At 37.5% G+C, this 16,014-nt stretch overlaps 1 long non-coding RNA gene across 17 annotated transcripts in view; it reads right to left on the bottom strand.

The window, feature by feature from the left end:
* LOC111557781 overlaps window positions 1-16,014 on the bottom strand; it is an 863,046-nt gene that overhangs the window by 738,227 nt on the left and 108,805 nt on the right. For 14 of the 17 annotated variants that reach the window (XR_006589519.1, XR_006589516.1, XR_006589507.1 and 11 more), the window contains one exon: window positions 1,832-1,926. The exons of the other annotated variants lie outside the window; for them this stretch is intronic. This is a non-coding gene — a long non-coding RNA (uncharacterized LOC111557781). The remainder of the gene's footprint in view (window positions 1-1,831; window positions 1,927-16,014) is intronic. 17 annotated transcript variants of the gene reach the window in all.

Here is a 16,014-nt window from a genome sequence, read left to right on the forward strand (position 1 = left end):
ATGTATAAAGATCTTATAGCGCCCTAATAAAAAAACAGACAACCCCCGCACACACACACAAATGTCCAAAGTCTGAACCAACACCTCACTAAAGAAGATATACAGATGGTAAATGAGCATTTGGAAAATGCGATTTAAACACAAATTAAACCAAAATGAGATGTTACCATATACTGAGAATAGTTAAAATTAAAAAGACTAATTACGTAAAGTATTCGTTAGAATGTGGAACAAATGGGACTCCTTTATATTGCTTTTCACATGTAAACTTGCACAACCACTTTGGAAAATGGTTTGACAGTTTCTTAAAAATTTAAAGATAATACCTATAATGTGACCAAGCATTTCCACAGCAAAGTATTTGTGCAAGAGAAAAGAAAGCATATGTCCACACATTAATCTGTACATTAATATTCACAAGAGGTTTGTAATAGCCAAAAATTGCAAAGAACCCAAATGTCTATGAAGAACTGAATGGATAAACAAATTGTAGTATAACCATACAATGGAATACTACTCTTAAATTTAAAAATAAAGATAACACTCAAAAAATTAGATGAAACTCAAAACAGGTATTGTGAGTGAAAGACAAACAAAAAAAAAAAAAAACAAAAAAAACCAACCAGCACATACATAAACAGCATTTATATAAACATACATTTGTGATCCGTTATATGAAACTGTAAAATTTGAATGAACTTACAGTGACAGAAAGCAGATGAGTTGAAGGGGTGAGTGGATAGAGATTGAGTAAAAGGGGCATAAAGTAAACTTGAGGGTTATATTAATTATCATGACCGTGGTAATGGTTTCACAGGTGTACAGATATGTCAAAACTTGCCAAAATGTACAGATTAAATATATGCAGTTTATTTCAGCAATAAAGGTGTTAAAAACAATTTAACTGGAATGTCACATATATTATTTACATACTAAATTAGACAAAGATGGTGTTGGTGACAATTCTGCCTTATTTGTGTATCTCTTCCCCCCACTGGAATCAGAGTGCTTGTTCTTGTGACCAACCATCTTCCCTTATAATAAATGTCAGTATATTCCAAATTATGTAACTCACTATGCAGCAGGAATAAGAAGAAAGTATTCAATAGACACTAAAGGCAAAAAAAAAAAAAAGTCTACAGCATTTTAATCTGACCATATAGAGAGAAAGAGGGACAATACATATATCTGAGCCTGGGTTTCTGGTAGAATGGTGAAGATAAGCATTGAAATAGGGATTTGAGAGGAGCCGAATCTAAAAGAAAGTTGGTACTGCATTTGAAACATGTCAAGTTTTCAGAGTCAGCATAACTTGTCTCAACATAGTTGGAAATGTGACACTGTAGTAAGGCAGCAATCCCATTCCTGACATACAATGGTCATTTTGTTGAGAGCAGTGCTCACCAACAGAACTTTGTGTGATGATAGAAATGTTCTGTATCGACATTGCCCAGTGGAGTCATGACCAGCATGTGTCTGTTGAATACTTGAAATATGGCTGGTTAACATAAAAATTAACTTTATTTAATTCAAATTAGTTTAAATTTAAATAGCCACATGTGGTTACCATATTGGACTTCTCAGGTTTGGAGATTACCATTCAACATCCCAATCAAGAAACTTCAGATAAAACTATCTCCTTCATTTCTTATTTTTCATTCACTTGTTTACTGAAAAAAGTGACTACTTACTCTCTTTTGTCTATTATTGTACTCTGACCATTTAGCACAAGTAAGTTTCTTGCCTTTAGAAAGTTTATGTTTCAGTGAGTCCCATTAATTACCAAATCCCAGTTAGATTCTCAACTGAAATTTCATTCACCTTGACCTACCTCTTCTCTACTTTCAATACAGCCTCAAGATCATCCAAAAGGGTAAAATAATCCAAACATTTTGTTTTAGTTTCTGTTGTTGTTTGCTTTTGGTACTGTGAAAAGTAAGGAAAAGTTGCTTGATTACTGGTTTCTCAACAACAAGTTATGAAATGTTCAATGTTTTATATTTTTCTCTATTACCAAAAGTCTGCTGACCATAAATACAGGTTGAAATACACAGCAAACTTTGACTGAGGCATCTTATTGTTCATGCTGATGTATGTCTATATACTGTTTAACTATGTCTATATTTATGTGTGTCTATGTATTGCCATAATCTATGGAAATACAAGTATTTTTATCCAGGTTTTAAAAAAAATCACCTTGTAAAAAGAGAAAAACAAATGTGAAGTAGCCCAAATATTTAAATACTCGGTGAAATTGTCCATTACATCTGAAGTTCTAAGCAATAACATGTATATTTTTTCCAGGCAAAACACACAACATAGCTATTGAATTTTTTCAGTAAAAATTTTCTTTAATTTAATAACAAAGCCATGGTAATCAGACTGAAACTTTTAATTAGCAAAGCACAATTTCAAAGTCAGGAGGAAGAAAACAAAAAGAAATTTGTCAAAGATTTTTATCTTAGGATCACAAATCCATTCAGGGCTGTAAATTTGTCAAAGAAACCCACTGAATGATCCTAAGGGAAACCAACTACATTTATGGAGGAAATGCCAACCCCATACAAGTGTCAAAAGGATAGGAAATCAACGTCTATGAAGTCTTTAGACTGTCAAAAAGACACACTTTCGGCTATTTTGGCTCTGACTCTTTGGGACACCCAAAGGAATTGTTAGAGCCTTGGAACAGCAAGCTTCATTACCATAGATGCAATAAAGCTTATTTTCTGCAGACTTCTTGGTTATCACTATTTAAAAGTGGTGAAATGCTGATATCCCCAATACTCTCATGAAAGAGTAACTAAATCTAATTTTTGAGTCTAAAATTGCTAACTTCCTAGCAGAGCCAACAAAAATGACATGAATGACTTTATTTTTATGCTTGTAATGAAAGGTAACTTGTTACATCAGAAAGCTTATTATAGTTTAAAGAAATGAAAAATAAAAGATACTTCTGACCTCACATCATTGCAACAGCATCAAAATAATTTATCCTGATAGGTCACAAATTTTAAGATATCACAATGTTCTGCAGCATGAATTAGCTTCCCATATGGCTACAGATACACTACATTTACCAGCATGTGTCCAGGCCTTTGTAACATAAAAAACAAAGTAAGGAAGAGCACCAGGCATATGGAAGAAATATGGGAATTTCAGGAAATACTGAGAAGGAAGGGCTCACGATGCCTATCTGCACACATCAAACCCCAGATTCAGTCTACACAGACAGGGACTAAAGTTACTTTATCATCATCTATCCCAAATCCTGCACACAAAAAGAAGGCATTAAGTAATCAGCATTTCCAGTCTCCAAAGGATTCTTTTCCTCTATCACCAGGGTGCATTAATTTCCATCATGAACAAATGGTGCTTTGAAAAACAGAACATCGAATTTGTTTACTATTTTCATTAGTGTGGTTTTCTTGGTAACTAATATGAGGGCAGAAGAGGTAGTTATTTAGGCCTCAGAGCCCGTGAATAAGGCAGCTGGTAACAAAATGTAGCTCTTTACAGATAATCTGTCGCTGTTATTCCTATAAAAATAGTTTCTCTCAATAGCAGCTTTTGATAAACATTTGGTCATGTTTTCCCAATATTGCCTAAATATAAGTATCTCCTGGAATGATTTTTAAATACAGATCACAAAATCCTCCCCCCTAAAGATTCTAACCAGTGAGGAGGATCTTGGAATCTGAATTTTTAACACTGTGTGTTTGAGAAACACTGCCCTACGTGTATCATCCTGCTGTAAACAACTATCAGCAAGTAAAGATTGGGACCAAATGACAGAAATGGAGTCTGAGCAAGTTCGCTCAATCCTCATTACAACTAGCTCCTCTCAGCTTCTTTACAACTCCCATATCACATTGTTCATCCGGCTGTTTACAAAAGAAAGAAAGAGAAAGCAGAGACACTTGCATCATGACCTGCTAAAGCGGTCTTTCCCATTTAGAATTGGATTCCACACTTTCGACAGTGTCAGAAATAGCTTGCTCACCTTCTAAACACTCTAAAATGTTTGCATGCCCTAAGTTTACTGAGGAGTTCTTGGGATCACTGCCCACTCCTATGGGCAAATGGACACACTGAACAGACATGCATTGCAAAAAAAAAAAAAAAAAAAAAAAAAAAAAAAAAAGGTATTAGCTGGGCTCAGAGAGAGCTCTGAAGCCAGGAAGTCCCTTCAGGGTTGTTCCAAAGTAAAGCAAGATGGCCAGCCCTTTATACCACTGCCTTATTGATGTTTTATTAGATGTGGGCTGCCCTTGGGCTATGACATTGGGCAAGGCAATTATCTTCTTCTGACCCCAACTTTCTGGGAGAACTCAGCCAGGGTCCAGCAGCAATCAACATCAGCTGGGGAGATTAGTAGGTCCTGAAGGTCCTGAAGGCGGTACACACCACACCACCCACTGCAAAGACTGGCTATTGATTCCAATTTTGCTCACCTTCATTCATGTCTGGTTGCCCCACGTTTCAACAAGAAAACAAATAGGCTGGGGCCCATGATCACCTCTGAGAAACCCAAGAAGCTCTAAACACTTTAAGACCGGTGATTTAGCAAAGAGTTTATACACATTTTCAATGCACAATAAGGGCAGAGTGAGAGAGTCAACATATTTTAGCACTAAGATGTCAGGTTTCATTAGAGTTAGTTGTTCCAGGAAAGCAAAGGGAAATAAAACACAGAGTAACACTAACAAAGAGTCACATTACCAGCCTTTTAAATACATTGACCATACCTTGGTAGTTTATACTGAAAAAAAGGAAATGTACATTTTTACACATTTCAGTGAATCAACATTCTTATCCACTAAGGCCCTTCATCAATCATTTAGTGGTTAGACAACCCCACATACAAGGAGTGCATCCGAGCTCACTCCTGGAGTTATTATAAATTTCAGGTGTTGTGTGCCAGCCCTTCACAGTGAAGACTTTCACAGGGTTCTCAGCAACATGCAACACCAATCCACTCCTAAATGTTCTGGTTCTCAAATTTTCAACTGGGGATAATCACACTTAAGTCAAGTGTCAACAAAGGTTGTATTTAACCATGAAAAGCCATACAGTGCAATCTATGCATCAGCATTGCCTATGAGACCCAGTGTTCTCCAGGGCTAGGTTTTCTGCTATCTCTTCTAAAGTATAAGACCATTAGAAGTGAACTGACAATTGTGGGTGGGGAATAGCATAAAGTCTCCCACACTTGCACGTTCAACTTGAGCACAGGCAACACTACAAACTCTGAACATGATCCATCATTGTTGTGGTGAATGGTAAGTGTTTGATGAGCAAGAAAGTCCTAGAACCAAATCTAAGTCAACATGCCCCCAGAGAATACAAAGGTCACCTGACCTTGCTGCTCACTGACTCATAGTAATCACTGATAAAATTCTAGGGTCTTGAATTGCCACCTTCTCTTTATTCTATCTGGGAAGTGGGAGGGAGGGGGTACTGCCTCACAGTCAGTCTTCTGTCATCCATGTAGGATTTGCTCACCAGTAAAACGTGTTCTTCACATTCCCTTTTTCCTCTATGCCAACAAATGTGTTTCTGAGGACTAGCCTTTTCCCTGACTAGTCTTTCTTGATCTGGCCATTATGGAAGGATACAAGAAGAAAAGATGTGGCCCTGTTCACTGCCCTAGAACTTCATTGTCTTTACTACTCCTACAATGACATGAGTCACATGAGGTGTGACCAACTCTAATGGCTGCAATAAATAGGAATTATAATTTAGGTTAATTCCGCCTGCTATCCTATAAAAAATATTTTTTCTATACTATAAGCGAGATAGAACCAAGAGGTCACATATTTTACAGGGGTATAGCCCTCCTTCCCAAACTTGCATACCTATTCACAGGGCCTGAGCATTTCTGTGAAAAAAAAATTATTTCTAAAGTCTGTGGTAGGGCTCTGCGACCACCTTTCAAAAGTTTCAGCCCCTTATGCACATAAGCTAGTTTTCTCCCACAATCCACCCCCCAACATATCCTTAAAACCATTTGTACTCAAGTTAAGCTATTTGGCTGGAACAGAAACCAAGAGTAATTTTTGAATTGGTATCATGGAGAAAGGTCAAACAGAGAAGGGAAAAGATGTGTTGGCCTTTGTTTTTTTAAGGTCTTGAAAGCAGTTGAAGTATTTAGGGGAATCTGACATTCCAAATCTAGTGTAGCAATCTATAAGTGCACAGGAACTGCAGGCCAAATCCCTTCAAAATCATCCCATGATAGTGAATTTCAGATGCACTTTCTTATTATTTCTAAGAAATGTGAGCTGAAGCATCCATATACATGAATGAGCACATGTCTACAAATACATCTTACAAGCAAGCATGTTAAGAAAAAAATGTGGGTTTTTTTACTTCATAATTTAAAAGGCATTTTCACAATGGACTTAGGACTTCACTATTTTATGTGTATTTATCAAGCCACACCTCTATCTCTCCACTTACTTTCAGGAAAAAAAAAAAACCATCAAGTTGCTGTATTTGTGTTATCTTCACCACTTCATATTTTGTTCTTTTTCTCAATCAACTGTAATCAAACTTATATTGATATCACTCCACTAAAATAGTTCTTTGTGTGGTCAAGAGTAAGTTTCATGTTGCCAAACCCAGTGGCCAACTCTCTGTCTTCATTTTACTCTACCACTCAAAATGATTTGGTAGAGTGGAACAGTCTCACTTTTGACTTCCATGACAACTGGATTTCTATTTCATCTGTATTCTCCTTTACTTATTCCTCTCCTTTACTTACTCCTCTTCCTTCTCAACCCAAATTTGTCTTCAGTTGTTTTATTTTTTCTGTACATTCTCTCAAATGAGATGATTTTACACTGTCCTGTGTCTTAAATACCATCTATAAGCTATGACTTCCACACCCATATTCCCAGGACTGAGCTGTATGTCCTTTGTAATTAGCATCAATACCTGGACATGCCATATGCATTCAGTAAGTTTCTTACATTATTAACCTGGCCCCAAATTATGATCTTTGCCCTCCAAATATGGTCTTTCCCCAATCAATCCCATCAGTAGTGCTTCATTAGTGCATCAATAGTGCACCACCACCCAATCTGATTAAGTCAAAGATCTGCACATTAACTGCCATTCCTCTCTTACTCTCTTACCAATGAGCCATGTTTCCTTAAACTGCACCACCACAAAAACCTCCAACTTACTTCCCATTGACAGTCTTTTCTCCACAAAAAGCCAACCTTATATTTGAAGAACATGAATCAGATCAGGTCACTCCCTTCCTGAAGGTGCTCCAAAATCTTCCATACTATGCAGAATAATACCCAAATGCACTATGCTAGTCACTAAGGCCATGAACGACCAATCTCATTTCTTTTCATTCTTTTCCTGCCTTTCCATTGCAGCTGACATGGGTGTTTTGTGGCTTTCTCAAACAGGCCAATGTGTTTGTTCCTGCCTCAAGTCTTCGGAACTTTCTGTACATTCTGTTTGGAACATTCTTCCTAGGTCTTCACATGACTGCTTCCCTCAATAAATCAAGTCTGGGCTCAAATGGCACTTTGTCAGAGAGCATTCCTTCCTTGATCACCTCACCTAAATAGGCAATAACTACCCATCACCTTACTCCACTTTATTATCAGAGCACTTAGAGTATCTAAAATTACCTTCTTTATTTTTCATTAGTCTTCTTAAGGCAAGGTCCCTGTGTGTAACATTTAATCCCACAACACAGATCAATGCCTGGCATAGAATAGACACTCAATAAATATTTGTTGAGTGAAAGGATTGGTCCCTTTCCCTCATTTCTCCCTTTTAAATTGTGCCCTTTCACTGGTAACAAGAATCGGGCCTTTATTTAGCCATTTTCCTTTGAAAATCTCTATTCCAAGTTACATAAAGATCTAACAGAACCTTTGAAATTATCCCTTGGTTGGGCTTATTATTGGATAAGCCACTTCGTCTAACAAGCCTTTGGGAGAGTCATGTTGCTTTCTTCTAATCACAGAGCTATGCTATGATTCATTATGGTGGGCAACATATAGGTACTATAATAAATAGTTATTTAGAGACAAAATAGTCTCAAGAATCACTTTCTCTAGAATCCATCCATGCTAACCTAACCACATCCTCTCTACTGAATACATTCCTTATGTTTAGTATTTTACTGTTCAATTAAAACAAAATTACTATGAACTTAGCCCCTTCTACCATCTTATATATAATTCTAAAATCCAATTTCATTCCAAAATCTAATTTTATTTCTGAAATACTAAAATTATTTTGTAAGTTTGTAACAAACTTGTTGGTTGACAAAATATGGCCTACATGGGTATAAAGTGATTAACAGCTTATGCATTTTACTTAATATGAATATTCATGTTTCCCAATAGAATTATTGATTTGTTTGATTATAGTCAAAGACCCCTCTGAGTCTGTGATGCTAATATTCAGGAAATGCACCATACTATCTTTGTAAAAATTAAAAACTTCTATTTCAGCTCTCAGACTATGATCAGCCCAGTTTTCTTCCAAACAGGCAGTGACAGGGGCCTCTTGTGTCTCTCCCCCCCCCCCATCCATCCCTCTCCATTCTCTTTCTTTGTGGGCATCTTCCTCCTACTCTCTCAGCGTGTCTGTGGTCTGGAACTCCATCCCTCCAGTACCTTCTTCCTGCCCATGAAGACAAACCCCACAGGCTTTTAGCTTCAAGGTGTTGCTACTGATCACTCTGAAAATAACAGGTTAGGCTTGTATAGCTTGCCCTATGTGGCAGGTATGGCGCTAAGAGCTTTTTATATGCATTAATTCATTCAATCTTTGGAATAACACTAAGCTAGGTCTTAGTACTGTCATCAATTTGCAAATCAGAAAACTGAGGCCTTGAGACACTAAGTACATTGCTCAAGGTTACACAGACAGCAAATCGCCTGATTCCAGACCGAGTTATTTTTAAAATTATTATTAATATATGGTCAAAGTAGGGGCACCTGGGTGGCTTAGTCGATTAAACATCCAACTTCAGCTCAGGTCATGATCTCACAGTTCTGTGGGTTCAAGCCCTGTGTTGGGCTCTATGCTGACAGCTCAGAGCCTAGAGTCTGCTTCGGATTCTGTGTCTTCCTCTCTTTCTGTTCCTCTTCTGCTCGTGCTCTGTCTCTCTCTCAAAAATGAATAAACGTTAAGAATTAAAAAAAAAAATACGTGGTCAAAGTAAAGTAAGTATTATATATTTTCATAAAACAAAACAAAATAAAATAAAATAAAATAAAATAAAATAAAATAAAATAAAATAAAATAAAACAAAACAAAACAAAACAAAACAAAATAAAATAAAATAAAATAAAATAAAATAAAATAAAATAAAATAAAATAAAATAAAATAAATTTTTTTATTTCAAATGGGGAATGTCTTTTGTTGGTGCTATCAGTTCTGAAGGGGTGAACAGAGCATCATCTCATGATTTGAGTTGTCCCTGATGCCAAGGTAAAATACTCTGGTTTCTCATCATCCATTCTTAACAATCCTTGATTTCAACATACCTCTTCACTGAACAGTATAGAAAAATTCCTAGCTAAGCTCTGGCTCAATAACTTAATTATTAACAACCAATAAACATTATTTTCATTGCTTCACTTTCAGATTGTATTTCCTGAGGCCCTACAATGCTAGGTTTTGCTTATTTGTTAGCCTAGTAAATCCCACAAACAACTGTTTGGCAGCGTTTTTTCCTCATTCACAAAGGTCCTAAACCAAGCATCAGCTACATTGTTCATGTTTTTGAGACACACAACTCAGAGAGCATGGAGCCAGGCTTTGACTTGGTTTCAGGAGGCACTCACCCAACATAGGCTGACTAAGTGATCACAAGTGTACCAGTCCTGCTCTTCCGGAAGCTTAACTGTAGTATTATTTTTCAAATGAATAACATTTTCACATGGTCCAAATTCAAATAATACAATTTCACTCCAAAATCAAATTTCATTTCTGAAATACTAAATTATATTGTAAATTTGCGACAAACTCATTAGTTGTTAAAACCTAGCCTAATGTGGGTATGTTATTCATAACTTTACCTTTTTCACTTAATGTGAACACTCATGTGCTTAGCTGCAAAATTACTAAAGTGCTGGATTATGGGTACAGTCTAACTCAACTGTCTTCCTCCCAGGCAGTCCCTATGCATCTACTTCCCTTACCCAAAGGTAGTGATTACCATTTTTCTTCTGGGGTTTTCTTTGTAGGTATACAAGCAAATATGAATAAGTATTTTTTATTTAAATTTGAATTAGTTAACATACAGTGCAATATTGGTTTCAGGAGTAGAACTCAGCGATTCATCACTTACATATAACACCCAGTGCTCATCATAACAAGTGCCTTCCCTAATACCCATTACCCATCTAGCCCATCCCCCCACCCACCTCCTGCCATCAACCCTCAGTTTGTTTTCTATCATTAAGAGTTTCTCAGGGTTTATTTCCTTCTCTTTTCTACCCATCCTGCCTTCCCATATGTTCATCTGTTTTGTTTCTTAAATTCCACCTATGAGTGAAATCATATGGTATTTGTTTTTCTCTGATTGACTTATTTCCCTCAGCATAATACATTCTAGCTTCATCCATGTCATTCCAAGTGGCAAGATTTCATTCTTTTTGTTGGGTAATTTAAAAAGAATTTTTATACAAATGGAGTATACTACAAATACCACACACACACACACACACACACACACACACACACCTGTAGCTTTTTCACTTACTGTATCATAAATATCATTTTATACCAATTAGAATGGCCTGCCTAACTCAGTAGTATTTTTTATTTGGATGCTTCATAATTTCTTTAGCTAGTCCCCTAATTATAGCTATTTCAATTATTTCCAACATTTTGCCATTATATATTATATGCCAGTATCTGTATGTCCAGGCATATCTGTCAAATAACTACTTACAAAAGAAAAACAACCTAATAAAACATAGGAAGGATATTAACTGATAATGCACATAAAGGAAAATAAAAATATCTGTTTTCTTATTGACTTATAGAAGACATAAATGGTATTAGGGAAATTAAACCTTTGCCTCTGACATGCCTTACAAATCTATCTCCTCAATTTATTACTTGACTTTTGACTTTGTTTATAGTATTTTTATAAGAATTTGTTAAAACTTTATGTAACCAGAGGTGCCTGTCTGGCTCAGTTGGTAGAGTCTGTGACCTTCGATCCTGGGGTTGTGAGTTCAAACCCCACATTGGGCATCGAGCCTACTCAAAAAATAACAAATAAAGGCCTAACTTTGTACTGCTAGGGTTGGCAAGCTTTAAGAAAAAGAAAGTATGTAACCAAATTGTTGACTTTTTATACTTTCAAATTTTATGGAATTTATATGACATTTGGAAAGACTTTTCATTCTAAGATGACTGATCTAACATATGCAGATATATACCTCTTTACATTAGGATTTTTACCTCTCTGCATATATTTTGGGGTAAGTCTGGTGTGATCCATGGCCCACCCTCCATGGTATTCCTGATACCATTTATTGAATGATCCTTTCCCCCCCAGTTTTCTTTTCATTACACAGAGTACCTTTTGCGTACAGATGGTAACCAGTGAACAAAATTCTATTTATTTTCTTTTTGTACTGACTAACCCACAGTACAATTTCTATTAAGGCTGGAAATTTTTCTGCTCTGCTTTGGGTCTGAGGATTCATATTAGGTAACATGACAGTATAAGAGGGGCAAGGGCTTCCATCACCCCTCACAAGGCCAGGAGAGGTTGTGTCCTTGCTCATCTGCATTTAAGACAACTTGACATTTGAGCACAGGCCAGGTGGTTTTCTTTCCTCCACTCCCTTGTACCTATTTTGGAATCTCATGTGTCAGAAAACAGCTGAAGTAGTAAATAAATAAAAATAAATTTTGTTAGGAAGTTATTCTTCCTTTTCACTGCAAATTTTTTTTTTAATATTTGACTATCAGGCCTCTATATTAGAATTAATAAATAGTCGTATTATATACATACATCTTATTTTATAAAACCAGTTGTGTTTAAATCTTTCCCCAGACATTTTGAATTGTCTAATTAAAACTTTCAAGTTGATGAATTCTAACAGGAATGTACTCATTCATCTAATAAAATCCTTGAGTATTTTCTGTGTGCAGTTTATTCTTCTAAGGGCTGTGAAAGACTCACAGATGAAGAAAGCAAGTTTTTGTTCCACAACGGTTCTTCCTGGCAGAATTTAGACAGATTAGACCATAGAAGAACACTTACATTGCAGGGACAGGAGATACCTAAAACACATGGGAGAACATGATAAACGTTACTATAAAACTCAAGAAATATCTCTGGCATGTAGAAGGGAGAAGGTAATTCCAAGTGGTAGAAATAAAGTGTCATGGAAACAGTGACAGTGGACCCATCCTTAAAATCTATATACAGTTTTAAAGTCACATAAAGTGTGACTTCACTTAAGAAAAAAAAAAAAAAGCACGTGTGATGGTTAATTTTACACGTCAACTTGGCCCAGGGTTAAGAGATGCCCAGATAGCTAGTAAAAGGCTATTTCAGGGAGTGTCTGGGAGGGTTTTCTGGAAGAGCCTAGCATGTGATTCAGCAGACTGAATAAAGAAGATCCATCCTCAGCACAGTAGGTGGGCAGCATCCAATTCACTGAGGACCTGACTAGAAGAGGTGTAGGAGGGGTGAATTCTCTCTTTTTGAGCTCTCAGATATCAGAGTTTCTGGTTTGGGGGCCTTCAGAGTTTCTGGTTTGGGGGCCTTCAGAGTTTCTGGTTTGGGGGCCTTCAGACTCTGAGACCAATATGAGCAGCTTTTGGTCCTCATTTCTTTGGACTTGCATTGAATTACATCTCAGGCTTCCCTGGTTCTCCAGCTTGCAGATAGCAGGCTGTGGGATTTCTTGGCCTCCATAACCACATGAGATGTGAGCCAATTCCCATAATTTATAACTAAATAAATACCCCCCACACACACACACACACATACTAATATAGCATAGAAACAAGGTGATTATTCTGGCAGCAAAATATCAGGTTCTAGGCACTGAAACCAGAAAAGAAAGAATTCCTCCATATCCCCCATTCCATCAGCCTCAAAACAGTCGATTTTAACTTCCTATTTTTCCTTATACCACTCTTCTACTCCATCACCAGGTTATTGCCTTAGCTCAGGGCCTGAATCTGTCTCACTCTTAGATGACTGGCGTATCTGGGTTCTATCCAAGAGCTCTTGGTTCTATCCCTTGCTCTTCACAACGTGTTAAGACTCTAGAGAAAACTCTACAGGGTAAAGTCCATTAATATGATAACCACTGTTCTTCATGGTCTGTCTTTATTCTACTTCTCCATATTCATCTAACAAACAACTCTTTTTGTACAGCCTGAGTTTCAGCCATTACAGGGTACTTAACATTCTCTAATTTCACTACATAATACAACATCTTCATGTTCATACTTCTCTCTACCTGCAAATTTAATTCTTAACTCTTATGTCCATCTAAAACACTTATATTCATCTTTCAAAATCAGTTCAAGTTTGTGCTCTCTGTGCAACATTTTACGAAACTAACCAGAATGAATAACCACTTCCAGAGTGCTACCACCCTGCCTTGTTCTGAATCTATCCATGCCTTTCATTGTAGTACTGTGTTGTAGTATGTATTTATCTTTGTGCCTCATGATCCAGTCCTAAAAATGGGACATAGTAGGTTATGACTATATTATTTCAGTGATCTCTGGATTATCTATCCTCTATGGTCTGTTAAGCAGAAGGAGAGACACTGCTTTATGGTGGGGTGGGATGCAACACATTTTTAGGTAATTATAAGTCTGCTATGGGGCGCCTGGGTGGCGCAGTCGGTTAAGCGTCCGACTTCAGCCAGGTCACGATCTCGCGGTCCGTGAGTTCGAGCCCCGCATCAGGCTCTGGGCTGATGGCTCGGAGCCTGGAGCCTGTTTCCGATTCTGTGTCTCCCTCTCTCTCTGCCCCTCCCCCGTTCATGCTCTGTCTCTCTCTGTCCCAAAAATAAATAAATGTTGAAAAAAAAAATTATAAGTCTGCTATATAACCACTTGTAATATGGGGACTTATTAGTAAAAGTGCAGTGAATACCAAGAACAGAGAGAAAACTTCATCATTAAAATGTGGGAAAAGAGCAGTGATTATGAAAATAGGAGCATGCTCTGAGACGCTGACATCAGTTTTCTTAGTGATATTTGTGGAAGGCTGGTTCTAAGTACATGAACCCTAGGTATAGTCCTATTTGGCTTTTAATGATTTGGAAAAAGGAAAAAAAAAACAATGTCACTTTCTTTATCACCATTTGTAAACATGGAAACATCAAGATGGTTCACTTGAGGGCACCTGGGTGGCTCAGTTGGCTGACCATCCAGCTCTTGATTTTGGCTCAGGTCATGATCTCACAGTTCGCGGGATGGAGCCCCACATTGGTCTGTGTGCTGACAGCGTGGAGCCTGCTTGGGATTCTCTCTCTCCCTCTCTCTGCCCCTCCCCTGCTTGCACTCTTTCTCTCTCTCAAAATAAATAAACATTAAAATTTTTTTAAAACTATGGTTCGCTTGAAACAAGGAGATTATGTAAGATGAGATGATATGACAGGTTCTTAATGTATTTCTCTTGTGAAAGGCCATCCTACGGTTTTTGGCCTGACAGTTTTTATCAAATGTCTACATATTAAAGCAATTATATACAATAGAAGACCTGAGAGTTATAAATCTTACTGTGAAGATTTTTCTTTTTTATCCATCTCAGCTTTTCAATGACTTAGTTAAGATATCATTTTACCATTATATTTGAAACATCAATTTTGTAATAGAATTACAAAAGGTAGCTTGAAAGACAGTAGGATTAACATCACATAACACATACCATTTTCAGGAATACTTCATAGTGGCTCAAAAGTTATTTCAAGTGATGTGTATTTTTCTGCCAAGTATTCATTGTCTCCTTCTTTCTTGCTAACACATCCTGATTTTAGTCTGGATGGCAAGTGCCCAAAGTCAGGCATTTTGGCCTAAGCCAGCTCTTTAATGTTATTCCTAATTTACTACTTCCCTTGCAGCTGGGGTGGCCATGTGACCCAGCATGCTCAAAGAAATATAAGGGGGCCATTGGAAAGGGACTTATGGAAAAGCTCATGATGAACGAATAAATGGAGCTGACCAACTTGCCCTCTTTCCCTTCACCTGTATCTTCAGAAGCAATGTTATGACCAAGAGGCAAAATGAAGGATGTTTAATACAGTGGAGCAAAAAGAAAGACCATGTGCGGGTTCTTAGTGATTTGGTGAATCCATGGATCAGCCCCACTTTCTTGCTATATGATAAGAACAGAGCCACCCTTGGTAGGGTTTACTGTTATTTGCAGCCAAGCACATTCTCACAGACAGTGTACTGGGCAGTTGAGAAGAAAGTCTTTCATAAGAGCCTTTGCTTTGTGCTGACCCTTCAGAACTTTTGTGGAGGATAATCTATAAATAAGGGCTTACTGATGTTTATTTCTTTTTAAGTTTTATTTATTTATTTTTATTTGAGAGAGAGACAGAGTAGGGGAGAGGGGAAGAGGGAGGGAGGGAGGGAGGGAGGGAGGGGGAGAGAGAGAGAGAGAGAGAGAGAGAGAGAGGGAGAGAGAATCTTAAGCAGGCTCCACACTCAGCATGGAGCCCAACGCAGGGATCAATCCCATGACCCTGGGATCATGACCTGAGCGGAAATCAAGAGTCAGACAGTAGAGGTGCCTGGGTGGCTCTGTCAGTTAAGTCTCCGACTTTGGCTCAGGTCATGATATCACAGTTTGTGAGTTCTAGCCCCATGTCAGGCTCTCTGCTCTCGGCACAGGGGTTTCAAATCTTCTGCCTGCCTCCTCCCCTGCTCACATTCTCTTGTTCTCAAAAGTAAACAAATAAAACATTAAAAAAAAAAAAAAGGAGTCGGACACTCAACCTACTGGGCCACCCAGGTGCCCCAAAGGCTTACTGATT

Source organism: Felis catus, chromosome E1 (genome assembly GCF_018350175.1).
Source record: "Felis catus isolate Fca126 chromosome E1, F.catus_Fca126_mat1.0, whole genome shotgun sequence".
NCBI classification, from domain to species: Eukaryota; Metazoa; Chordata; class Mammalia; order Carnivora; family Felidae; genus Felis; species Felis catus.